The 26,551-nt window shown below is 39.7% G+C and overlaps 1 long non-coding RNA gene across 3 annotated transcripts in view; it reads left to right on the forward strand.

The window, feature by feature from the left end:
• LOC114108786 (uncharacterized) overlaps positions 1-26,551 on the forward strand; it is a 42,609-nt gene that overhangs the window by 11,361 nt on the left and 4,697 nt on the right. For all 3 annotated transcript variants that reach the window (XR_006056633.2, XR_009596837.1, XR_003585507.3), the window contains 2 exons: positions 3,260-3,408; positions 5,402-5,619. This is a non-coding gene — a long non-coding RNA (uncharacterized LOC114108786). The remainder of the gene's footprint in view (positions 1-3,259; positions 3,409-5,401; positions 5,620-26,551) is intronic.

Here is a 26,551-nt window from a genome sequence, read left to right on the forward strand (position 1 = left end):
CTAATGCTCCTAACTCCCTTTTATAGGGATCAGCGTGATTGCATCTAATTCACTCAGCTATTTCAGAACATTTTCCCTGTCTCAAAATTCTTTTTTTTTTCTTTTTAATTGAGGAATTGTTGCTTTACAATATTAGTCTCTGCTGTACAACACAGTGAATCAGCCGTGTGTAGACATATATCTCATCCCTCTTGAACTCCACCCCCACTCCCATCCCACCCCTCCAGGTCACCACAGAGCACCAAGCTGAGCTCCCGGTGCAACACAGCAGCTTCGCACCAGCTCTCTATTTCACACATGGCAGTGTATATATTGTCAGTGTTACTCTAAATTTGTTCCACTCCCCCTTCCTGCCCCTTCACCTGTGTCTACACGTCTGTTCTGTACATCTGCGTCTCTATTCCTGCCCTGCAAATAGGTTAATCTGTACCATTTTTCTGCAAAGTACCTTTTATTATATAAAACAAAATGTTCACGGGATCTGGGGTTTAGAATGAAGCTATCTATTAGGCGTTATTCTTCACTCTACTACACCTTAGAAAAATAATTTGATAAAACTTAACATGTGTTCATGATTTTAAAATAAACAACAATGATAAAAAAAAAACTCAGCAGTAGAAATAGAAAGAACTGTATCTTTAGGAACATTTTTGTTTTTCAAGATCAGGAACTATGTAAGAATTCTCAATATTGTGCTGGAGGTCTGAACCAATGAAATAGATATAATAATGAAATAAATAGTAAAATACTTTATTTATATTTATACTATATTTATAAATAGTAAAATACTAGAAATAAAGAAAAAAAAACTGTTGATGAAGAAATTTCCACCAGAGAGAACTAAAGAATATCTCCGTTCAGTTGCTCAGTCCTGTCTGACTCTTTGCAGCCCCATGGACTACAGCATGCCAGGCTTCCATGTCCATTACCAACTCCCGGGGCTTGCTCAAACTCCTGTCCATCGAGCCGGTGATACCATCCAACCATCTAATCTTCTGTCACCCCCTTCTCCTCCTGCCTTCAATCTTTCCCAGCATCAGGGTGTTTTCCAGTGAGTCAGCTCCTCCCATCAGGTGGCCAAAATATTGGAGTTTCACCTTCAGCATCAGTCCTTCCAGTGAATATTCAGGATTTATTTCCTTTAGGATGGACTGGTTGAATCTCCTTGCAGTCCAAGGGACTCTCAAGAATCTTCTCCAACACCACAGTTCAAAAGCATCAATTCTTTGGTGCTCATCTTTCTTCATAGTCCAACTCACATCCATACATGACCACTGGAAAACCATAGCCTTGACTAGACGGAGCTTTGTTGGCTAAGTAATGTCTCTGCTTTTAAATATGCTGTCTAGGTTGGTCATAGCTTTTCTTCCAAGGAGCAAGCATCTTTTAATTTCATGTCTATAGTGAGTTCACTGTATCCTTTTTTTCCCTATCTATTTGCCATGAAATGATGGGACCAGATGTCATGATCTTCATTTTTGAATGTTGAGTTTTAAGTCAGATTTTTCACTCTCCTCTTTCACTTTCATCAAGAGGCTCTTTAGTTCCTCTTCACTTTCTGCCATAAGGGTGGTATCAGTTTCTGCGTATCTGAGGTTATTGATATTTCTCCTGGCAATCTTGATTCCAGCTTGTGCTTCATCCAGCCTGGCTTTTTGCATGATGCACTCTCTCTGCATGTAAATAAGCAGGGTGATGGTATACAGCTTTGATGTATTCCTTTCCCAGTTTGGAACCAGTCCATTGTTCCATGTCTGGCTCTGACTATTGCTTCTTGATCTGCATACATGTTTCTCAGGAGGCAGATCAGGAGGTCTGGTATTCCCATCTCTTTAAGAATTTTCAACAGTTGATTGTGATCTACACAGTCAAAGTCTTTGGTGTAAACAATAACAGATAACTATTAGACCTAATGAGAAAATCTGCAAAGTTCCTGAACACAGATAAATTTGCTCTTGTTCCTATACATCAGCAGTAAGCAAATAGAATATACAAGACATAATTTTTAAAGTTCATTCAATCCCTACCTCATGTCATACACAAATATGAATTCTAAGTAGATAAAGGACATATATTTAACACAAAACTGTGAAACTTTTCAAAGGCAATATGAGAAATTAGGTTTATAATATTGGAATAGGGAAGGAGTTCCTAAATAGGATACAAAAAAATGCAACCTACAGAGCAAAAGACTAAATTTATTCACTTTATATGATGAACTTCTCCATCAAAAGACACTTGAAGGGAGCATAAAAAGTCATAGTGGGAAGATAATTTTCAGTATCTTCAATATCAGATATAACTGAAACAGGATTAATATTCAGAATACAGAGTGATTTCCTAGAAATCAACAAAAATGAGGGATGCAGTTTTGAAAAATAAGCAAATTTTTAAACAGGCATATCACAAAAGAGAAGATCAAAAGGCCAATATACTTATGAAAAGGTGCTTAGCTCAGTAGAATTAAAGAACTACAAATAAAACTGCAATCAGATACCATCCGATACTTAACAAATGAGCAAAAATGAAAAAGCCTTATGCTAAGTGTTATCATTAATATGGAGTAGCAGAAATTCTCAGTGTTGGCATCTAAAATGATACACTACTTAATAACAGTTTTCAGTTTAAACATAAGTAGACACTGTTATTCAGCAGTTCCACTCCTACGCATAGACTTGATAAAAACTGGTACAGTTCCCTGAAGATATACATATAACACTGTTCATACCAGCAGTTTCTGTATAATAGCCCCAAACTGAAAACAACCAAAATGGCCATCTACAATAGAAGAGACAAAATTTAGAACGTTCACTCTTGGAAATACTCCACAGCTATGACAGTTATTGAACAACCATCACATGTATCAATATGGTTCAGTTGAAAAACATGATTTTGACTGAATGAAGTATAGAGAATACATACAGCATAATTTTATCTCACTGAGTTGAAAACCATCAAAACCTGATCAGTATATTGTTCACAGATACGTAAATAGGTGATAGCACCGTAAAGAAAAACACTGAATGGCTAACACAAAAGTTACGATAGAATTTATAACTATGAAAGAGGAAGGGAGAAAGATCACGGAGGTAAGATTCCACATGCGATTCCGGTTAAGTCTTGGTTCTTGTGGGGAAGGAGGTAGATGGTTTTTTTTATATTGCTGTTTTTAGTGTTCAACATCTACCATATTTCACACGTTTTCTGTTTGATATATATTTCTTCCTTTGTTTCTTTCATATCCACACCTACACTCAAGGAACTCCATTCATGTTCGCAATAAAAACTAAAAATTACTTAGGAGTAAATCTGCAGAAGCATGTGTAACTCTTATGGAGAGAATTTTGAAACTTTCTTGAAGGGCATACAGTGAGAAAATGAGCCACCGTGGCACTGGGACTCAGTTTGGTGAGTGAAAAGATGGTGATTCTTCTCAAATTAATTTTACGTTTATGCATTTTCTTTGTTTTTCTTTTGGTGGGCTTTTGATAAGCTGACCATAAACTCTGTGGAAAGGTAAAGGACCTAGACTTGCCAATATAAATGGAGGTACAGGATAAGGAGTGAACTGGGAGAGAAGCATCGGCATATATACCCTACCGTGTGTAAGATAGATAGCTAGTGGGAAGCTGCTGTGTAGCACCGGGAGCTCAGTTTGGTGCTCTGTGATGACCCAGAGAGGTGGGATGTGGGGGTCACAGGGAGGCTCAAGAGGGATGGGGTATATGTGTACGTACAGCTGAGTCACTTGTTGTACAGCAGAGACTAACACAACATTGTAAAACAATTACACTCCAATAATGAAAATAAAATGAATTAAAAATTAAAAAATCACACAACATGTGTTAATATATTTTGTTTCTTAAAAAAGAAAAGAAGACTGGGGAATGAAGAAATCGAGATAACATTTGTAGACAGGCCTTTTGAAAAAGCCATACAGAAGAGCAGGAACACAATTTGTCAGTACTTGCTCTGGTACACAGAAATGTTTCAGCTCATGGATCAGCTGGTTCCTGTGAAATTGAGACATAGCTTATGACACAGATAATCAAGCTCAGGCATTTCCAGCCTTGCCTAGTCATGAGAATTGCCTCAGATGGTTGTAAAACTGCAGATTCCTTTGCCACATTCTAGCCCCACGGAATCAGACTCTCCAAAGGAGGATCCTGGGAACCTATATTTTTAATAGCCTGCCCAGGTGGTTCTTCTGATCTGGCATGGTTGTATAACACTGAGAACGTCTTTAAAGAATAATTGTTGTTAGAAAGAAACAAGTGATAAAACACAGTTGTAAAAATTTATACATAATTTTAAAGTAATAGCAATCGTTTTAGGTAGTCATGTATGGATGGGATCATTCCAGTAGTCATGTATGGATGTGAGAGTTGGACCATAAAGAAGACTGAGCACTGAAGAATTGACGCTTTCAAATTGTGATGTTGAAGGCTCTTGAGAGTCCCTTGGACTGTAAGGAGATCCAACCAGTCCATCCTGAAGGAAACCAGTCCTGAATATTCATTGGAAGGACTGATGCTGAAGCTGAAACTCCAATACTTTGGCCACCTGATGGGAAGAAATGACTCACTGGAAAGACCCTGATTCTGGGAAAGATTGAAGGCAGGAGGACAAGTGGATGACTGAGGATGAGATGGCTGGATGGCATCACCGACTCGATGGGTATTAGTTTGGGGAAACTCCGGGAGATGATGAAAGACATGGAAGCCTGGCATGCTGCAGCCCATGGGGTTGCGAAGAGATGGACCTGAATGAGCAACTGAACAGTAAATCATTTAGGGAAAAATATAATTCCCATAGAGGAGAATTATTTCTGCAGAAGTTTGAAACTTGCTTTAGTTACTAAGAGACTCTTTGAGGAGAATGTTTTATAACTGTGTCTAACTTGACAAAATAAGAAATGTGCAGATCTTTAGAGGAGCAGTAAATATTTAATCCATTTACTTAGACTCTCCAATTAGGAGACCATTGGATTAGTTATGTTTTTCTTTTCTACATTTTTATGGAAGGAGGTGTAAGACAAATTTTGGTTTGTGGTTCTGCCCAACAAAATTTGTTATTCTTCTGCATTGGTTGCATTCTAGGCAGAAGCTGGTCTAGGATGTGGCAAAATTTATAATTGGTAGCTTTCTCACTCTTCTGAATTCTCACAGCCCTCCATTTGTGCCTTTCGTTAGAGAGTGTTTTTGATTATTTTCTCAGCTACACAAATAACATGTGAATGTAGTCTCATTATAATTGATTCAAGTAATTCAAAATTAATTAATAATTAATACTTACTAGATGAATTCTATGTGCCTGCTTGGCGTGGGTTTTGATGGGTTTCCTAATTGAATTCTCAGAATTCTGACAATTTTATGAATTATGCACAATAATTATTTCACAGGAGGAGAATCCTGGATTTGTACATTTGGAAGGCAGCAGGATCAGAACTTGACCCCATGTAATTTGACTTCGAAGCCTGTTACATACTCTGAATTTCTCTTCAGTCTACTCGTCAGCAGTGCGTGGAGGCAGGCCTCCATGGACCCTGTGCTACCGCTTTCTCTCCCCACCACAGATACTAGCTGTCAGATATCACCATCCTTGCAGCTTTTTGGTCAGGTATGAATATTTCTGTAGGATAGACTCTATGAAATGAAATTGCTTATAAAACTATATGAACAACTTTACTTGATCCTGCTAATTTGTATTCAACTGGCCAAACAATTCATTTGGGGTTTTCCATAAGACGTTACTTACAGAATACTTCAAATACTTTTTAAAAAAAATTTAATTGAAGGATAATAGCTTTACAACCGGAGAAGGTAATGGCAACCCTCTCCAGTACTCTTGCCTGGAAAATCTCATGGATGGAGGAGCCTGGTAGGCTGCAGTCCATGGGGTCGCTAAGAGTCGGACACAATCGAGTGACTTCACTTTCACTTTTCACTTTGATGCCTTGGAGAAGGAAATGGCAACCTACTCCAGTGTTCTTCCCTGGAGAATCCCAGGGATGGGGGAGCCTGGTTGGCTGCTACCTATGGGGTCACACAGAGTCGGACACGACTGAAGCAACTTAGCAGCAGCAGCAGCAGCTTTACAACACTGTGTTGATGTCTTCTGTACAGCATGAATCAGTTATAAGTACACATATGTCCCCTCTCTCTCGAGCCTCGCTCCCAGCCATCCCCATCCCGCTCATCCAGGTCGTCACGGCGCACTGAGCTGAGCTCCCTCTGCTGTATGGCTGCTTCGCGCTAGCTGGCTATTCTACACATGGTAATATATATGTGTCAATGCTCCTCTCTCAGTTTGTTCCACCCTCTACTTTCCCCGTTGTGTCCACAAGCCCATTCTCTGTGTCTGCATCTCTATTCCTGCCCTGCAAGTAGGTTGATCAGTACCATTTTTCTAGATTCCATATATCAGTTCAGTTCAGTGACTCAGTCGTGTCTGACTCTTTGTGGCCCCATGGACTGCAGCATGCCAGGCTTTTGCAGTATGAAAAGGCAAAAAGATTCCATATATAGGCATTAATACACAATCGAATACTTTTAGTACTTCAAAAGTTCTGTGAAGTTTATACTCCCAAACTTCACAACATGCCCATTTTTCTGTATCCTCACCAGCACTTGATATTACACATCTCGGTAAATTTTTGCCAATCATATAAATTATATTTAATTCTCTTCCTTTCCTTTTTTGTATTTTTTGTTCATGCTATATGTCTACTTGCTAGGGCAGTGGCTACCGTAGAGGAAGACTCAATAAACACTGGTTGAATGAGTGGAAGAATGAATGTGTTGGTTATCAGTATCTCTTTTATAGTTTGTCAGCTCATCTCTTTTGCCCATTTTTATATTGGGTTATTTTCCTTCTTCTTATGCTTAATTAGAACTTTTTATACTTTTTATTCTCAATAATGATCGTTTATTATATTCTGCAAATGTTTTTTTCTTCTATTGCTTGTTTTTAACTTTATTCATGGTGAAATTTTTATTCAGAAGATCTTATTTTTAGAATATTAAATTTTGGCATCTTTTCTCTTTATGCTTGGAAAGACCTTTTCTGTTTTTTAAGATTAGTTTTTTTTTTTTTTTTTAATCTTTTGGCTATGCCTTGCAGCATGTGGGATCTTAGTTCCATAACCAGGGATCAAAACCACATCCCCTGCAATGTAAGTGTTGAGTCTTAACCACTGGGCCAGCTGGGGAGTCCTGGAAAGGCCTTTTCTAGAAGCAAAGATTATAAGAATGTTCTAATAGAAATTTTGCTAATACATGTATAGTTTTGCTTTATGATTCTTAGATTCATCTGATGTGTTTTAATGTATTTTTATGTTCAGATAAGGTATTTCTTTAAATTTTTCTAGGTAACAGTCAATAGGTAGTCCTTTCTTCTGTTGGGATTTGAAGTATGATCTTTTACATAATTAAATTTACATATACTCATGGAACTATTTCTAGACTCCCTCTCATGGAATTCCTAACTTTTAAATTTTTATGTAATTGTTTATCTTTGGATGTTATATATATATTTGGGGGAAAAAACTAATTTTCTTGAATACAGGGATTCCACCTCATTTATTATTCATTTTTAAAATGCTTTATAGGCTCTAGGGCAATTTCTAAAATGTGACATGCTCTCAGTGAACATTTATTGGGTGAATCATAGAAGTAGTTGAGGAAGTTGGAGATTGTAGGAATTGTGTCTTTAAAAAAAAAAAAACAACAACTCAGGCATCATCTGTTCCCTGGTTGGGTCAGGGAGGAGGATTCTGATAGACAGAAGTCTATTGACTGATAAGAGAGGCCATGAAAAGCTTGCCATGCACCTGAAATTCTATCCCTTTGCCATAGCACTATTTTCAGAAGATTCCTGTTTGAATCTACAGTTGTTACTTGGCAAATAGAAAAACTGACGTGTCACCGCAGCATGGGAAAAAGATATTCCACCCTTTCTGCTGCCTCAGGCAGACCTAAAGCTATTTTATTACTAAAATGTCCCTACCCTTCCTTTCTTTCCAGAAGGCACACCATAGTCAATAGATCTGATAAGCTGAAATGAAACTTGCAGCAGGCTTCTCCCTCTGACACTGGCACTGTGGGATGAGGCTAGCTTATGGTCAGTGGGTCAGTCCTGCTGATTATCTCCTGTATCATCCCTTTGCTGCAGAGTATGACTTTCTGAGAGTGATTTTCTAGGAACTCAATGAAAAAGACCTTGCCGCCAATGGGGAGGACAAATCAGGAAGAAAGGTATAGACATTCAGCATAGAGTCAGACAAACTTGAACGATGCCTTAAAAAAAGTTTCATATATTTTTCTACCTGTTTGAATACTTTGTTTAAATTACCCTCCCTCCCATTTGTATGGGGCTTCCCACGTGGCTCAGCAGTAAAGAATCCACCTCCCAGTGTAGGAGATGCAGGACGTGGGTTGGATCCCTGGGTCAGGAAAATCCCCTGGAGAAGGGAATGGCTACCCACCTCCAGTATTCTTGTCTGAGAAATCCCAACAACAGAGGAGGCTGGAGGGCTACAGTCCATAGAGTCACAAAGAATCAGACATGACTGAGGCACTGAGCATGCTCATCCCCATGTGTATTCTTCTCTTTGAATTGGCAAAGCTGAACTTTTTGCATGAAGAAGTCTGTGTGTCTTGAGTTTTAAACTGTTTTTCTTCATCTCAAGCTAAGCTTCTTTCTTCCTCAGTTAAAGGAGAATCTGTCCTCTGGCTTCCAGCTTTCACTGAATGAAAACTTTTATTTTCTTTCTTCCTTCTTCCCTCCCTCTCCCCCCAACCCCCACCCCTTCTGCACCCCAGCCCCATCTCTCTCCTTCTGTTTTTTTTCCTTGTTGTTTTTTGTTTTGTTTTATCCTAGGCCTTCTTTCTGTCAAGTATTGTCCCTCATATCCCATGGTCTTCCTTGAGGAGAGCAGTGTGCTCAGTCGCTTCAGTCGTGTCCAGCTCTTTGTGACTCCACGGACTGTAGCCATCCAGGCTCCTCTGTCCCTGGCATTCTCCATGCAAGAATACTGGAGTGGATTGCCATTTCCTACTCCAGAGAATCTTCCCAACCTAGGGATCGAACCCAGGTCTCCTGTGTTTCCTGCATTTCAGGCGGATTCTTTACCCACTGAGCCACGGGGGAAGTCCTGACCCTCCCAGGGGAGAGCAGAGGCATACCTAATTCATCACTGTCACTTGTGATTTAATTCTTGTGTGACAACTTCTAAGGTTGTAAGCATGTGTCAGTTTTATTTAAAACTTGCCGTAGGGAGAAGACTCCTAAGAAAGCCAATCCAAAGATTTACTCTTGGTAGAGACATCTTCTGGGGAAATAAGTGGTTAAGCAATCATTGTTAAATTAGATTTCTTAAAAAAAAGCATGTCTACTTAGAGATCATTAGGCTTATTGCAAGATGACTATTAGCTGAGTGATGTTACTCAGATTTCTCAAAAGGAGTTTGAATCTCATTATCATCTGTCATAAAATTGCTCCAGCATTTTATCATGAATACCAACTATTCCCCAGAAGGTGCTGCTAATAACATCACACCCCAGAATTCTGCCCCAGCTCAGTATGTGGTATTTTTCTTTCTCGGTCTTTTTTTTTACCCCCACAGAAAAATTATTTTAAAAGAACTGCCTTGGTTAAGAGAAGATTTATCTGTATGCATTTTTATCCTATGTGTATTAATTGAGTTTGTCACTTTTTAAATTTTTACAAATAGTGGAAATTAGACATAGGTTTAATTTGCACCATCAACATAGGCAATATTTGCACTTCCATTGTTAATATTGCATTTAGCCCTCTGTCTAATGAATATTTCTGAAATAAAGATACATCTTACAACTGAACACACACACTCAGGAAAGTAATTACTAAGCTGACGGTGTGTCTTAAATAAGCTTTAAAAATACCTATACTATTACACAACTCAGCACATGTAGCTTTAGAGCATTAACTTCCTGAGAGTAGGATATTTTTGTTTCTTGGTCTGTTTTAAACCATTTATTACGTGGCATACAACAGAAGGGTGGGATAATACAGTTTAGTCCCATTCTGTGGGAGGCAAGAAGCTTGCACTGTTTGTTGACTCCAGTGAGAAATCAAGGGGAGAGACTTTTTAACCCCTGTCTCCTCCAGGAGTAAGGGCTTTCCTGGTGGTTCAGCAGTGAAGAATCTGGCTACAGTGCAGGAGACTTGCAGGAGATACAGGTTCTGTCCTTTGGTCAAGAAGATCCCCTGGAGAAAGGAATGGCAACCCACTCCAGTATTCTTACCTGGAGAATCCCATGGACCGAGGAACCTGGCGGGCTACAGTCCACGGGGTTGTAAAGAGTCAGGCACAACTGAGCACATAGCACGTGCACCCCTGAGCATGTGTGGGAAACAGGGAAGGCTGTGCAGTCAGATCCAGATAGTAGTCCTTTCCCTAAATTGGTGATTTCCTTGTTGCTTGGGAGGCTCTTCTCACGATGGAGATTTCCCCATCCCTGTCTTGGGTCTTATACAGTTACTAATTCTTTTCAGTCTTTTTCTGGTTAAGGTTGCCTGGGTATGCTTCTAATCCATGTACATGTAAGAAGGAAAATTGCCCTCATCAGTCTAGCCTTGTGGTAAAAGCATGTATAGTAAAAATCAAGTTTGTACCAAAAATATTGGCTGTTCATAGCGCTTCTAAGCCCTACTGTTATTCTGCTAAAGGCATCTCTGTCTCTTTTCTCCTGTTTGAATTATATTACAACACGTCCCCTTCTGTAATCCCCTTTCACACAAACCAGGCACTGAAGGAAAGCGATGAAGGCTGACTGAAAACCCGGCAGAGCTGCATATTGTACACATCATAGAACTTCACGTGGCGTTTGACACATACTTAGTACTGGCACCATTTTGCCGGTGGTAGGCAGTGCGCGCTGGTGAGATGGGGCTTTTCAGCATCTCACTACTGCCATGGACTAATCCTTGACCTCCCAGTTCTAGAAATGGGACTCTTTCAGCATATTCAGCTGTTCCATGGCTGACTCATGTTGCCTCAGTTCTCCTGATGTAGATAGATAAGCCAAAATGTGATCTTACTGACTTATTAATATGATGGAGGCTAAGTAAACCTGTTATATAGTAACTGGGATGCTCACTATGGTCTCGGGGCACCCTCCTTCCTAAGTTCTGAGGATGTGGAAAACTGGACTGTAGCTTGTGTACATGGAATCAGAACTAGGAGCATAGACAATATACTGTGTGTTGGCGGGCTGGTGGGTGGGGAGGGGTAATCTAACCTTTAGAAAATAAAAATAAAATATCACTAGCCCACAGCAGAGGGAGAACCTTTACTGATTGCAATTGACCAAAGTAATTAGTGTCAGTGACAGAATTGGAAGTAAGGAGATGAAAAGGGATTTAAAAGGGAGTTCACTTTACAATTGTAAGAAAAATGGTAACCTAAGTTTTAATAGTGATGGAAATCCAGGCATCCAGGACTTCTCCAAGAGCCCAAAAGAGAAGAATTATCAGTTTGCAATCAGTTCAGTTCAGTTTAGTCGCTCAGTTGTGTCTGACTCTTTGCGACCCCGTGGACTGCAGCACGCCAGGCCTCCCTGTCCATCACCAACTACTGGAGTTTATTCAGACTCATGTCCATTGAGTCAGTGATGCCATCCAGCCATCTCATCCTGTTGTCCCCTTCTCCTGCCCTCAATCTTTCCCAGCATCAGGGTCTTTTCCAGTGAGTCAGTTCTTCACATCAGGTGGCCAAAGTACTGGAGTTTCAGCTTCAGCATCAGTCCTTCCAATGAATATTCAGGGCTGATTTCCTTTAGGATGGACTGGTTGGATCTCCTTGCAGTCCAAGGGACTCTCAAGGGTCTTCTCCAACACCACAGTTCACAATCATCAATTCTTTGGTGCTCAGCTTTCTTTTCTTTTTTTGTAAGCCTTATTCATTTTATTTTACTTTTCAAGAATCACAAATAGGACTGCTGCTGCTGCTGCTGCTGCTAAGTCACGTCAGTCATGTCTGACTCTGTGTGACCCCATAGACGGAAGCCCACCAGGCTCCTTTGTCCCTGGGATTCTCCAGGCAAGAACACTGGAGTGGGTTGCCATTTCCTTCTCCAGTGCGTGAAAGTGAAAAGTGAAAATGAAGTCACTCAGTCGTGTCCGACGCTTAGCCACCCCATGGACTGTAGCCTACGAAGCTCCTCCGTCCATGGGATTTCCCAGGCAAGAGTACTGGAGTGGGGTGCCATTGCCTTCTCCAGATAGGACTATCTGCCATCAGAGGGTTCATGACAAACCTTTGTGATGTGGTGCTGTTATTTGTGTAGTATATCATGTGCTATTAATCATGCAAATATTCCCCTCGGGGATGACACATTTTTTTTAATTAATTAATTATTTTTGGGGAGGCTAATTACTTTACAGTATTGTATTGGTGTTGCCATACATTGACATAAATCCGTCACAGGTGTACATGTGTTCCCAGTCCTGAACCCCCCTCCCACCTCCCCATCCCATCCCTCTGGGTCATCCCAGTGCACCAGCCCCAAGCACCCTGTATCATGCATCAAACCTGGACTGGCGATTTGTTTCACATATGATAATATACATGTTTCAGTGCCATTCTCCCAAATCATCCCACCCTCGTCCTCTCCCACAGAGTACAAAAGACTGTTCTATACAGCTGTGTCTCTTTTGGTGTCTCGCATACAGGATTATCATTACCATTTTTCTGTGTGTTGATTTTATATCCTGCAACTTTACTATATTCATTGATTAGCTCTAGTAATTTTCTGGTGGAGTCTTTAGGGTTTTCTATGTAGAGGATCATGTCATCTGCAAACAGTGAGAGTTTTACTTCTTCTTTTCCAATTTAGATTCCCTTTTTTTTCTTTTTCTGCTCTGATTGCTGTGGCCAAAACTTCCAAAACTATGCTGAATAGTAGCGGTGAAAGTGGACACCCTTGTCTTGTTCCTGACTTTAGGGGAAATGCTTTTAATTTTTCACCATTGAGGATAATGTTCGCTGTGGGTTTGTCATAGATAGCTTTTATTATGTTGAGGTATGTTCCTTCTATTCCTGCTTTCTGGAGAGTTTTTATCATAATTGGATGTTGAATTTTGTCAAAGGCTTTCTCTGCATCTATTGAGATAATCATATGGCTTTTATTTTTTAATTTGTTAATGTGGTGTATTACATTGATTGATTTGCAGATATTGAAGAATCCTTGCATCCCTGGGATAAAGCGCTCTTGGTCATGATGTATGATTTTTTTAATGTGTTGTTGGATTCTGATTGCTAGAATTTTGTTAAGGATTTTTGCATCTATGTTCATCAGTGATATTGGCCTGTAGTTTTCTTTCTTTGTGGCATCTTTGTCAGGTTTTGGTATTAGGGTGATGGTGGCCTCATAGAATGAGTTTGAAAGTTTACCTTCCTCTGCAATTTTCTGGAAGAGTTTGAGGAGGATAGGTGTTAGCTCTTCTCTAAATTTTTGGTAGAAGTCAGCTGTGAAGCTGTCTGGACCTGGGCTTTTGCTTGCTGGAAGATTTCTGATTACTGTTTCAATTTCCGTGCTTGTGATGGGTCTGTTAAGATTTTCTATTTCTTCCTGGTTCAGTTTTGGAAAGTTGTACTTTTCTAAGAATTTGTCCATTTCTTCCACGTTGTCCATTTTATTGGCATATAATTGCTGATAGTAGTCTCTTATGATCCTTTGTATTTCTGTGTTGTCTGTTGTGATCTCTCCATTTTCATTTCTAATTTTATTGATTTGATTTTTCTCCCTTTGTTTCCTGATGAGTCTGGGTAATGGTTTGTCAATTTTATTTATCCTCTCAAAGAACCAGCTTTTGGCTTTGTTGATTTTTGCTATGGTCTCTTTTGTTTCTTTTTCATTTATTTCTGCCCTAATTTTTAAGATTTCTTTCCTTCTAATAACCCTAGGGTTCTTCATTTCTTCCTTTTCTAGTTGCTTTAGGTGTAGAGTTAGGTTATTTATTTGACTTTTTTCTTGTTTCTTGAGGTTTCTTGAGGTATGCCTATATTGCTATGGACCTTCCCTGTAGCACTGATTTTATATTGTCCCACAGGTTTTGGGTTGTTGTGTTTTCATTTTCATTCATTTCTATGCATATTTTGATTTCTTCTGTGATTTGTTGGTTATTCAGAAGCGTGTTGTTCAGCCTCCATATGTTGGAATTTTTAACAGTTTTTCTCCTGTAACTGACATCTTATCTTACTGCACTGTGGTCAGAAAAGATGCTTGGGATAATTTAAGTTTTTTTGAATTTACCAAGGCTAGATTTATGGCCCAGGATGTGATCTATCCTGGAGAAGGTTCTGTGTGCACTTGAGAAAAAGGTGAAATTCATTGTTTGGGGGTGAAATGTCCTATAGATATCAATTAAGTCTAACTGGTCTATTGTATCATTTAAAGTTTGTGTTTTCTTATTAATTTTCTGTTTGGTTGATCTGTCCTTAGATGTGAGTGGGGTATTAAAGTCTCCCACTATTATTGTGTTATTGTTAATTTCCCCTTTCATACTTGTTAGCGTTTGTCTCAGAGAAGGCAATGGCACCCCACTCCAGTACTCTTGCCTGGAAAATCCCATGGATGGAGGAGCCTGGTAGGCTGCAGTCCATGGGGTTGCTAAGAGTCGGACACAACTGAGTGACTTTACTTTCACTTTTCACTTCCATGCAATGGAGAAGGAAATGGCAACCCACTCCAGTGTTCTTGCCTGGAGAATCCCAGGGACGGGGGAGCCTGGTGGGCTTCCGACTATGGGGTCACACAGAGTTGGACACGACTGAAGCAACTTAGCAGCAGCAGCAGCATTTGTCTTACATATTGCAGTGCTCCTATGTTGGGTGCATATATAATTGTTATATCTTCTTCTTGGATTGACCTTTTGATCATTATGTAGTGTCCTTCTTTGTCTCTTTTCACAGCCTTTTTTTTTTTAAAGTCTATTTTATCTGATATGAGTATTGCTACTCCTGCTTTCTTTTGCTCTATTTTCGTGGAATATCTTTTTCTAGCCCTTCACTTTCAGTCTGTATTTGTCCCTTGTTTTGAGGTGGGTCTCTTGTAGACAACATATATAGGGGTCTTGTTTTTATATCCATTCAGCAAGTCTTTGTCTTTTGGTGGGGGCATTCAACCCATTTACATTTAAGGTAATTATTGATAAGTATTATCCCGTTGCCATTTACTTTATTGTTTTGGGTTCGAGTTTATGCACCCTTTCTGTGTTTCCTGTCTAGAGAAGATCCTTTAGGATTTGTTGGAGAGCTGGTTTGGTGGTGCTGAATTCTCTCAGCTTTTGCTTGTCTGTAAAGCTTTTGATTTCTCCTTCATATTTGAATGAGATCCTTGCTGGGTACAGTAATCTGGGCTGTAGGTTATTTTCTTTCATCCCTTTAAGTATGTCCTACCATTCCCTCCTGGCCTGAAGAGTTTCTGTTGAAAGATCAGCTGTTATCCTTATGGGAATCCCCTTGTGTGTTATTTGTTGTTTTTCCCTTGCTGCTTTTAATATTTGTTCTTTGTGTTTGACCTTTGTTAATTTGATTAATCTGTGTCTTGGGGTGTTTCGCCTTGGGTTTATCCTGTTTGGGACTCTCTGGGTTTCTTGGACTTTTTCATGTCTTTTCTTTTTGTCTTCTTCTTCTGGGACTCCTGCAATTTGAATGTTGGGGCATTTAACATTGTCCCAGAGGTCTCTGAGACTGTCCTCATTTCTTTTAATTTTTCTTTTTTCCTCTCTGTTTTATATATTTCTACAATTCTATCTTCTACCTCACTTATCCTGTCTTCTGCCTCCATTATTCTACTGTTGGTTCCCTCCAGAGTGTTTTTGATCTCATTTATTGCATTATTCATTATATGTTGGCTCTCTTTTATTTCTTCTAGGTCCCTGTTAAACCTTTCTTACATCTTCTCAATCCTTGTCTTCATGCTATTTATCTGTAGCTCCATTTTGTTTTCAAGATTTTGGATTATTTTCACTATCATTATTCGGAATTCTTTATTAGGTAGATTCCCTATCTCTTCCTCTTTTGTTTAGTTTGGTGGGCATTTATCCTGTTTCTTTACCTGCTGGGTATTTCTCTGCCTTTTCATCTAGTTTATATTGCTGTGTTTGGGGTGGCCTTTCCATATTCTGATAGTTTGTGGTTCCTCTTTATTGTGAAAGTTCCTCACTGTGGGTGGGGTTGGACGTGTGGCTTGTCAAGGTTTCTAGTTAGGGAAGCTTGGGTCAGTGTTCTGGTGGGTGGAGCTGGATTTCTTCTCTCCAGAGTGCACTGATGTGTCCAGTAATGAGTTTTGAGATGTCGGTGGGTTTGGTATGACTTTGGGCAGCCTGCATATTGAAGATCAGGGCTATATTCCAGTGTTGCTGGAGAATTTGTGCGGTATGTCTTGCTCTGGAACTTGTTGGCCCTTGGGTGGTGCTTGGTTTCGGTGTAGGTATGGTTTGATGAGCTCCTAGCTATTAATGTTCCCTGGAGTCAGGAGTTCTCTGGTGTTCTCAGGATTTGGACTTAAGCCTCCTGCCTCTGGTTTTCAGTCATATTCTTACAGTAGCCTCAAGACTTCTCCATCTATACAGCACCAATGATAAAACATCTAGGTTAATGATGAAAAGTTTCTCCACAGTAGGGGACACCTGGAGAGGTACACAGAGTTACATAGAGAAGAGAACAGGAAGGAAGGAGATCGAGGTGACCAGAAGGAGTAGAGGGGAAATCAAAAGGGGAGAGAGCAAGCTAGCCAGTAATCACTTCCCTATGTGCTCTCCACAGTCTGGATCCCTCAGAGATGTTCACAGAGTTACACAGAGAAGAGAAGAGGGAGGAAGGAGATAGAGGTGGCCAGGAGGAGAAGAGAGGAATCAAAAGGGGAGAGAGCAAGCTAGCCAGTAATCACTTCCCTATGTGCTCTCCACAGTCTGGATCCCTCAGAGATGTTCACAGAGTTACACAGAAAAAAGAAGGGGGAGAAAGGAGACAGAGGTGGCCAGAGGATAAAAGGGGAAATCAAAAAGGGAGAGACAGATCCAGCTACTAATCAGTTCCCTAAGTGTTCTCCACAGCCTGGAACACACAAAGAGATTCACAGAGTTAGGCAGAGAAGACCAGGGGGAGGGAGGAGATAGAGGCGACCTGGTGGAGAAAAAGGAGAGTCCAAAGGGGGAGAGAGCAGTCAAGCCAGTAATCTCGCTCCCAAGTAAAATTGGGTACTGAAAATTGGGTTCTTAAAGGTACAAAATTGACAACAAATACCAAAAAGCAAAGATTAAAAATCTAAAGTAGAGGTTAGATTCTCAAAAATACAATATTAAAGAAAAAAAACAAAAATTATAATATATATATATGAAGTTTACTTTAAAAATAGAGTCTTTTTGTTTTTTCAAAGTAGTATTAGGTTATAAAAATGAAAATTAAAGGAATAATAGAGGACTTAAAAATTTTAAAAAAATTTTTAATTAAAAAAATGATAATATCTAGGACTTTCTCTGGTGTGGTTGTGGACAGTGTGGGCTCAGTTCATTTTCAGATAGTTCCTTGATCCAGCTTACACTTCTCAAGATCTATAGGCCCCTTCCTATGTAGTCAGTGCTAACTGCAGGGTTTTAATCTATTGCAACTGTCACTTCCAAAGCAGCCCTCCCTTTATTTTAGCTTCTGTTTGCTGGCCTCTTCGGTGTCTTAATTTCCACCCTGACACAAGGGGGCGGTGGTGGTCACTTTTTTTTAGGCTCACTGTTCTAGTGCTGTGGGGAGGGGGAAACACTGCAAACAAATATCACTGGTGTCTGTGGGGAGTGCTCGCAGTGTCTTGGCCACACTGGGTTTGCCCCCGCTCACAGCATGTGTGCTTTCCCAGTCTACACTGCTCAGGCTCTAGGTTGCTCTGCCTTGACTGTCTGAGGCCTGTCCTGGGTTGAGTACACTTCCCAGGTCAAAGCTGCTCAGGTTCACGTTCTTGGGTTCTCCACAAAGGCACAGACTTGGTTGGGCCTGAGTTTTGTGCTCGTCCCAGGTCCGAGCAGCTCAGGTGACCAGGTCCTTGATGCGTATAGTCGCCCCCAGTTGAAGGCTGCGACTTATCGCCTCCGCTGTCCCAGTCGCTCGGTTTTCTGGGTGTACAATGAGCGCACCTTCTCAGGTGTGCTGTGTGTCTCCTCTGGGGAGCTGATCCCTGGCTGCGACCCTCTTGGTGGATGTTGACCATCCAGAATCCCTAGGAGTCTTGGTTAGCAACAAAGCCTGCTTGCAGTTTGGTAGATGATGCCTCTCTGGGGCCATGATTGCCCCTTTCCGGCTCTGACTGCTCTCTCCTGCCTGTCTCCGGCGGGGGATGGCCGGTCCGTAGTCGCTAGCTCTGCTCAGTCCTTTGTTCTGTGAGTGGGCCTGGCGGTGTCTTAGGTTAAGGCTTATCCCACAGTCTGGGTTGCTGTCTGTAGTTAGTTCCCTCAGATTGCCCTTGGGGCGTTCAGGCCTGGTCCTTATACCCTAAGCAATGCAGCCCGGGGCTCCCTGTGCAGTCCCCACTTGCTAGTGGCAGATGCAGGCATCTGCGCTGAGTCTCCACTGGGAGTTGCCTTAGGCACGTAATCTGTGGCTTTTAATTATTTATTTTTCCTCCTGGTTATGTTGCCCTCTGAAGTTCCAAGGTTTGCCACAGATTCGCCGGTGAAGAGTGTTTCCTGGTGTTTGGAAACTTCTCTCTTTTTTAAGACTCCTTTCCTGGGATGGACCCTCCCTCTTTTGTCTCTCTTTTTATCTTTCCTATTTTTTCCTACCTCCTTTTGAAGACAATGGACTGCCTTTTTGGGTGCCTGATGTCCTCTGCCAGCATTCAGAAGTTGTTTTGTGGAATTTGCTCAGCGTTCAAATGTTATTTTGATGAATTTGTAGGGGAGAAAGTGGTCTCCCCGTCCTATTCCTCCACCATCTTGGGATTGCCCTCCTAGCTTTCTTTACAGTCCAACTCTCATATCCATACATGACTACTGGAAAAACCATAGCTTTGACTAGACAGACATTTGTTGGCAAAGTAATATCTCGGCTTTTTAATTTGCTGTTTAGGTTGGTCATAACTTTCCTTCCAAGGAGCAAGCATCTTTTAACTTTTTGGCTGCAGTCACCATCTGCAGTGATTTTGGAGCCCCCAAAATAAAGCCTGTCCCTGTTTCCACTGTTTCCCCATCTATTTGCCATGAAGTGATGGGACCAGATGCCATGATCTTGTTTTCTGAGTGTTGAGTTTTAAGCCAACCTTTTCACTCTCCTCTTTCACTTTCATCAAGAGGCTCTTTAGTTTTTCTTCACTTTCTGCCATAGGGGTGATGTCATCTGCATATCTGAGGTTACTGAAATTTCTTCTGGCAATCTTGATTCCATCTTGTGCTTCATCCAGCCCAGCGTTTCTCATGATGCACTCTGCATAGAAGTTAAATAAGCAGGGTGACAATATACCGCCTTGACGTACTCCTTTTCCTATTTGGAACCAGTCTGTTGTTCCATGTCCAGTTTTAACTGTTGCCTCCTGACCTGTATACAGATTTCTCAGGGGGCAGGTCAGGTGGTCTGGTATTCCATCTCTTAAAGTATTTTCCAGTTTGTTGTGATCCACACAGTCTTCAAAAGGCTTTGAAAAGGTTTGTTGTGATCTACACAATCTTCAAAGGCTTTGAAGTAGACGTTTTTCTGGAATTCTCTTGCTTTTGCAGTGATCCAATGGATGTTGTCAATTTGATCTCTGGTTCCTCTGCCTTTTCTAAATTCAGCTTTAACATCTGGAATTTCATGATTCACATACTGTTGAAGCCTGGCTTGGAGAATTTTGACCATTACTTTGCTAGCATGTGGGATGCATGCAATTGTGTTGTAGTTTGAGCATTCTTTGGCATTGCCTTTCTTTGGGATTGGAATGAAAACTGACCTTTTCCAGTCCTGTGACCACTGCTGAGTTTTCCAAATTTGCTAGCATATTGAGTGCAGCACTTTCACAGCATCATCCTTTAGGATTTGAAACAGCTCAGTTGAAATTCCATCACCTCCACTAGCTTTGTTCGTAGTGATGCTTCCTAAAGCTTACTTGACTTCACATTCCAGGATGTCTGGCTCTAGGTGAGTGATCATATCATTGTGATTATCTGCATTGTGAAGATCTTCTTTGTATAGTTTTTATGTGTATTCTTGCCACCTCTTAATATCTTCTGCTTCTGTTAGGTCCCTACCATTTCTGTCCTTTATTGTGCCTATCTTTGCATGAAATGTTCCCTTGGTATCTCTAATTTTCTTGACAGGATCTCTAGTCTTTCCCATTCTATTGTTTTTCTCTTTCTTTTCATTGATCACTGTGGAAGGCATTCGTATCTCTCCTTGCTATTCTTTGGAACTCTGCGTTCAAAAGAACTCAAACGTTGTTTTCTTTTCTCCTTTGCCTTTTGCTTCTCTTCTTTTCTCAACTATTTGTAAGGCCTCCTCAGACAGCCATTTTGCCTTTTGGCATTTCTTTTTCTTGGGGATGGTCTTGTACACTGCCTCCTGTACAATGTCATGAACCTCTGTCCATATTTCTCCAGGCACTCTGTCTATCAGATATAATCCTTTGCATTTGTCACTTCCACTGTATAATCGTAAGGGATTTGATTTAGGTCATATCTGAATGACCTAGTTAGGTCTAGTGGTTTTTCCTACTTTCTTCAATTTAAGTCTGAATTTGACAATAAGGAATTCATGACCTGACCCACAGTCACTCCTGGTCTTGTTTTTGCTGACTGTATAGAGCTTCTCCATCTTTGGCTGCAAATCTGATTTCGGTAATGAGCATCTGGTGATGTCCATGAGTAGAGTCTTCTCTTGTGTTGTTGGAAGAGGGTGTTTGCTATGACCAGTGTGTTCTCTTGGCAAAACTCTGTTAGTCTTTGCCCTGCTTCATTCTGTATTCCAAGGTCAAATTTGCCTGTTACTCCAGGTATTTCTTGACTTCCGACTTTTGCATTCCAGTCCCCTCTAATGAAAAGGACATCTTTTTTTGGGTGTTATTTCTAAAAGGCCTTGAAGGTCTTCATCGAACTATTCAACTTCAGGTTCTTTAGCATTACTGGTCGGGATTTGGGTTTAGACTTGGATTACTGTAATACTGAATGTTTTGCCTTGGAAAGGAATAGAGATCATTCTGTCATTTTTGAGATTGCATCTAAGTACTGCATTTCAGACTCTTGTTGACTGTGAGGGCTAGTCCATTTCTTCTAAGGGATTCTTGCCCATAATAATAGATATAATGGTCATCTGAGTTAAATTCACCAATTCCAATCCATTTTCATTTGCAATAGACTTTTTAAATATCCAGTTTGCAAAAGACTTTTAAAATATCCTGCCTGGTCTTCAGATTTAAAATATGAAGAATACTTATTCAAAGAAGTTTATCATGACTGTCACAAGAAACGACTTCCAAATGTTAGAAATATAAACATTTTAAAAAGTGGTATGACTGAAAAACATGGCAGAAATAAAAAAATTAAAAATAGGGATCATTGTAAGTAAAGCTGTGCCAAATTTTTTTTAAAACACCTACTTAAACAAGCAGGAATGTCAGACTGCCTGTAATTACTACCTCTGAATTTCCTGTGGAGTTTATTTTGCGATACGTTAGTTGGAAGTTTTTTACCCCAGTTTGTGGAGAGATGAAGGGAAAAAAGTAAATACATATTAAGGGAAAAAAAGGAAAAATTTTAAATGTAAGAATAGAAGACCTAAGTTTCACAAACACTAGGGTTCATTAACATACAAAGAAGCTCTGCCCCAAGAAGCTAATGTCTGAGCAGATAAACAACACACGTGTTTCCTTTTTCTAGTCTGAACATGAAATCTTCCTTGAGTTTAATGAAAGACAGTTGGATGAGCTGTATGAGTGAAAACAGAGGAAGGAAAAATAAACCAAGGCCCTTAAGGCAGTGGTCCCCAACTTTTTTGGCACCAGACACCAGTTTCATGGAAGACACTTTTTCTCCTGACTGGGGCTGGTGGGAGGTGGTTTCAGGATGATTCAAGTGCATTACATTTATTGTGTACTTTATTATTATTACTGCATCAACTCCACCTCAGATCATCAGGTCCCAGAGGTTGGGGACTCCTGCATTAAGGGAAAAAGTCAAAGCAGGTATCTAATCTTGGGAAAGAATAATTATATAAATTTGGACCTCCTATTGCATTAACTCTTTTGGATATTAGGGATATTAGAGAAACCTCTAGTTATCTTTGGTTCCTTATCAATAAAAAATTGAAAATAATCATATATTTTTCAATGGATACTGAAATGTGAATGCAGGATTTATGGAGAAAGTTCTTAATGCTTTAGAAAAGAGCTTAGGAGAATATGGTGTAAGTGCATTTATTTAAACAGAATGAGTATCTTGAATGTGTTCATTTCATTCATTACTGTAGTATGAACACTTTTATTTAGTGTTTGCTGTACTTTTAAAAACGTTATTGTGGTGTAATCTGCATATAATAAAATGCACCCATTTAAAGTGCAGTCCACTGTGTTTCAATAAATGTGTATACTCACCACCCCACAGCCAAGACAGAACATTTTTATCACCTCTGAAACCGACTTCATAGTTGTTTGCAGTTATCAGCACTTAGTGTTGTCAGGTTTTGGAATGTTAGTCGTTTTAATGGAGATGTAGTGATATCTCATTGTAATTCCATGGAATTCTCCAGGGAAGAATACTGGAGTGGGTTGCCATTTCCTTCTCCAGGGGATTTTCCTTACTCGGGGTTCAAACTCGGGTCTCCTGCATTGCACAGATTCTTTGCCATCTGGACCACCAGGGAATGATAATTAATAATATCAACCATCTTTTCAAGTGTTTGTTTGCCATTCATGTTCTATGGTGAAGTGTTAGTTAACATATTTATATTGGGTTGTTAGTTTTTCTCTTATTTCGGTAATGTGAGCTCCATATATATTCTGGATATGAGTCCTTTATCATATAAAATGTTTTGGAAATAATTCCCCCAGTATGAGACTCACCATTAAGTGAGATTTTTAGCTATAAATTTTCTACTGATGTCTTTTATCAGGTTGATGAAGTTCCCTTTAATTCTTAATTTGTTGAGAACTCATCGTTAATGGTTGGTAAATTTTTGTTCAAATGCTTTTCCCCCATCTATTGAGACAAATCATGTGGCTTTTCTCTTTTATTATGTTAATGTGGATAATTACATTGATTGATCTATAAATATGAAATCAACCTTGTATTTCTAAAATAAAACCTGCATGTTCATGATATGTTATCCTTTTTCTCTATTATTGGATTCTTTCTGTTAATATTTTAAAAGAAATTTTGCATATATATTCATGAGAAATAGAGGTCTATAATTTCTCATGATTCCTTTGCTTATAGCATCAAGAAAATATTGACCTCATAATATTAAATGAGTTGGGAAGTGTATTGGGATTCCCCAGGGCCATCTTCAGCTTGATGGCTCACTGGAAGTCTCAAAGGACTCAGAAAACTAGTATACTTATCTGGTTTATTACAGTGAGAAGTGAAAGTGAAAGTCACTCAGTTGTGTCCTACTCTTTGTGACCCCATGGACTATATAGTCCATGGAATTGTCCAGGCCAGAATATTGGAGTGGGTAGCCTTTCCCTTTTCCAGGGGATCTTCCCAACCCAGGGATCAAACCCAGGTTTCCTGCATTGCAGGCAGATTCTTTACCAGCTGAGCCACAAGGGAAGCCCATTACAGTGAGAGAATACACATTAAATTCAGCAAAGGACAAGGTACGTGGGTTTAAGTCCAGGGGAAACCAAACCTAAGCTTCCAAGTATCCTCTTAATGGAGTCACATGATGTGTGTGATGACACATGTTACCAACCAGGGGTGCTCACCTGAGTATTGGTGTTTAGATAGAGCTTCAAAGCAAAAACAGCTGTTCATCATAAGTCATATTCCCGTGAACATCTGATCAAACTCGTATCATGTGATCCAAGGCTTCATGCATATAAAGTCTTTCTTATCAGTCAGAATATCCCAAGGGCTTAGAGCTCATATCCCAGGAGGTGGCCAAGGGCCAATACTAGAAAAAGGATGTTCTTGAGAATGTGCAGGGTTTGAACAACCCAGGCGTGTTGCATTGACCCTTTTCCTGCACAGGATGTTTGTTTGTAGACTCTACTTTCTGAAAGAATTTGTGTAAGATTGGTCTTATTTCTTATTAAATGTTAACTTCAATTTATCAGTGAGGCCATCTGGACCTCAAATGTTCCTTGTAGAAAGATCTTTAATTAAAAAATGCAATTTACTTAGAACTATTTATATTGATGTAGGACTATTTATATTGTCTATTTTTTCTCGTGTCTTATTTGTAATTTGTATCTTTCAAAATATTTGTCCATTTTGGTTTGTTGTTAATTTTGGGGAGATATGGCCCTGCTGACACCTTGATTTCAGATTTATTGCCTCTGGAACAGTAAGATAATACATTTGTGTTACTTTAAGCTATGAAATTGCAACAATTTTTTTCAGCAGCCCAAGAACAATAATACTTTCAGTTTTTATGGTCTGTCATAACTGTAATGGTATTGAAATTGGTAATTTGTGTCTTGAATTTTTTTCCCTTTTGGGTAGAAGTTTATTGATTTTATTGATCTTTAGGTTTTATTGGTTTATCTCTTGCTAGTCTAATTTATATTTCATTTAGTTTTACTCTTATCTTTATTATTTTATTCCTTTTGTATAATTGGGGTTTAATTTTTTTCCTAGCTTCTTAAAATGGAATCTTATATCATTGAGCTTGCCTTTCTCTTTTTTTCTAATATTGGTTATTTAAATTTGTAAATCTCCCTCTCAACACTGCTTTAGAAACAGCCCACAAACTTTGATATGTTATATTTTTATTATCATTAAATTTTCTAATTTCTCTTATGACCAAGGGATTCTTCAGAAACTTAGTGGAGGGATGAAGACCAACCTCAGCCACAAATTTAATCCTTATCCATGCTAGTACTATCTCCATTAGTTTCTGTGGCCTTTTGGTTATTAGTGTCTGACAATAATTGTTTTTAAAATAGTCTGTCCAGTTTTTATAATTATTGTGTACAAGAGAGTTTGCTCAACCACTTTTTGCTTTGAAGGCAATAAAGAGAGGCCATTTGTTAGACATCTATCCATTGTATTTTAATTGCCTCTTTTCATGCCTGTTCCCCTTTATTTTATTGTAGGCCCTTGGAATGTGGAGACTGTATCATATTCCATCTCGCATTCCCCGCACCTAGAGCAATACCTGGCACTAAGCAGGCCCTCCATTAACATTTGTTGACTAAATTAATAAAGTTCTAGCAATGAGTCTCACCTGACATCTTCAGAAGCATGGCAGGACCATCATGCTACATATGCCCAGAAGGATGCATGATTATGAGAATTATGTGAAGGAATTTTAAGTATGCAAATCATTATGCAAATGAAGAATCTATTGGCAATGAAGTCATGGTCACTGGTAGGGGAGGTAGGATGTCAGTGCAGGTGAGGCTGAGTAGATCCAGAACTCACTGTGATACAGCACCTATGCAGAGAGATCACTGGGAGGCTCCTCATTAACGCAAATGCTAAGCCTACATTTTTGTTCACAGTGAATATTAGGGCACTAAAGTGATGTTTGTTTTTTCTGGGAACAGAAACAGAGGCTAAGAATTGCTATTTAAAAAAAGCAAAACCTCTGTATTCATGGTTGTCAAAGAGAAGTTTGTGTCTATTAAAATATTTATCCTATTTACACTGCTGTAACACTCTTTAACATTATCACTAGTACTGGTTTAGAAATAGCAATAAAGCAAGGGTGAAGAGGGTGAGGTGTATGAAAAGAGTAACATGGGAACTTACCTTACCATGTGTAAAATAGATAGCCAATGGGAATTTGCTGTATGGCTCAGGAAACTCAAACAGGGGCTCTGTATCAACCTAGAGGGGTGGGATGGGGAGGGAGGTTCAAAAGGGAGGGGATATATATCTACCTATGGCTGATTGACTATGCCAAAGCCTTTGACTGTGTGGATCACAATAAACTGTGGAAAATTCTGAGAGAGATGGGAATACCAGACCACCTAACCTGCCTCTTGAGAAATCTGTATGCAGGTTCAGGAAGCAACAGTTCGAACTGGACATGGAACAACAGACTGGTTCCAAATAGGAAAAGGATTACGTCAAGGCTGTATATTGTCACCCTGCTTATTTAACTTCTGTGCAGAGTACATCATGAGAAACGCTGGGTTGGAAGAAACACAAGCTGAAATTAAGATTGCCGGGAGAAATATCAATAACCTCAGATATGCAGATGACACCACCCTTATGGCAGAAAGTGAAGAGGAACTAAAAAGCCTCTTGATGAAAGTGAAAGAGGAGAGTGAAAAAGTTGTCTTAAAGCTCAACATTCAGAAAACGAAGATCATAGCATCCGGTCCCATCACTTCATGGGAAATAGATGGGGAAACAGTGGAAACAGTGTCAGACTTTATTTTCT

Source organism: Ovis aries, chromosome 17 (assembly GCF_016772045.2).
Source record: "Ovis aries strain OAR_USU_Benz2616 breed Rambouillet chromosome 17, ARS-UI_Ramb_v3.0, whole genome shotgun sequence".
In the NCBI taxonomy this organism is placed as follows: domain Eukaryota; kingdom Metazoa; phylum Chordata; class Mammalia; order Artiodactyla; family Bovidae; genus Ovis; species Ovis aries.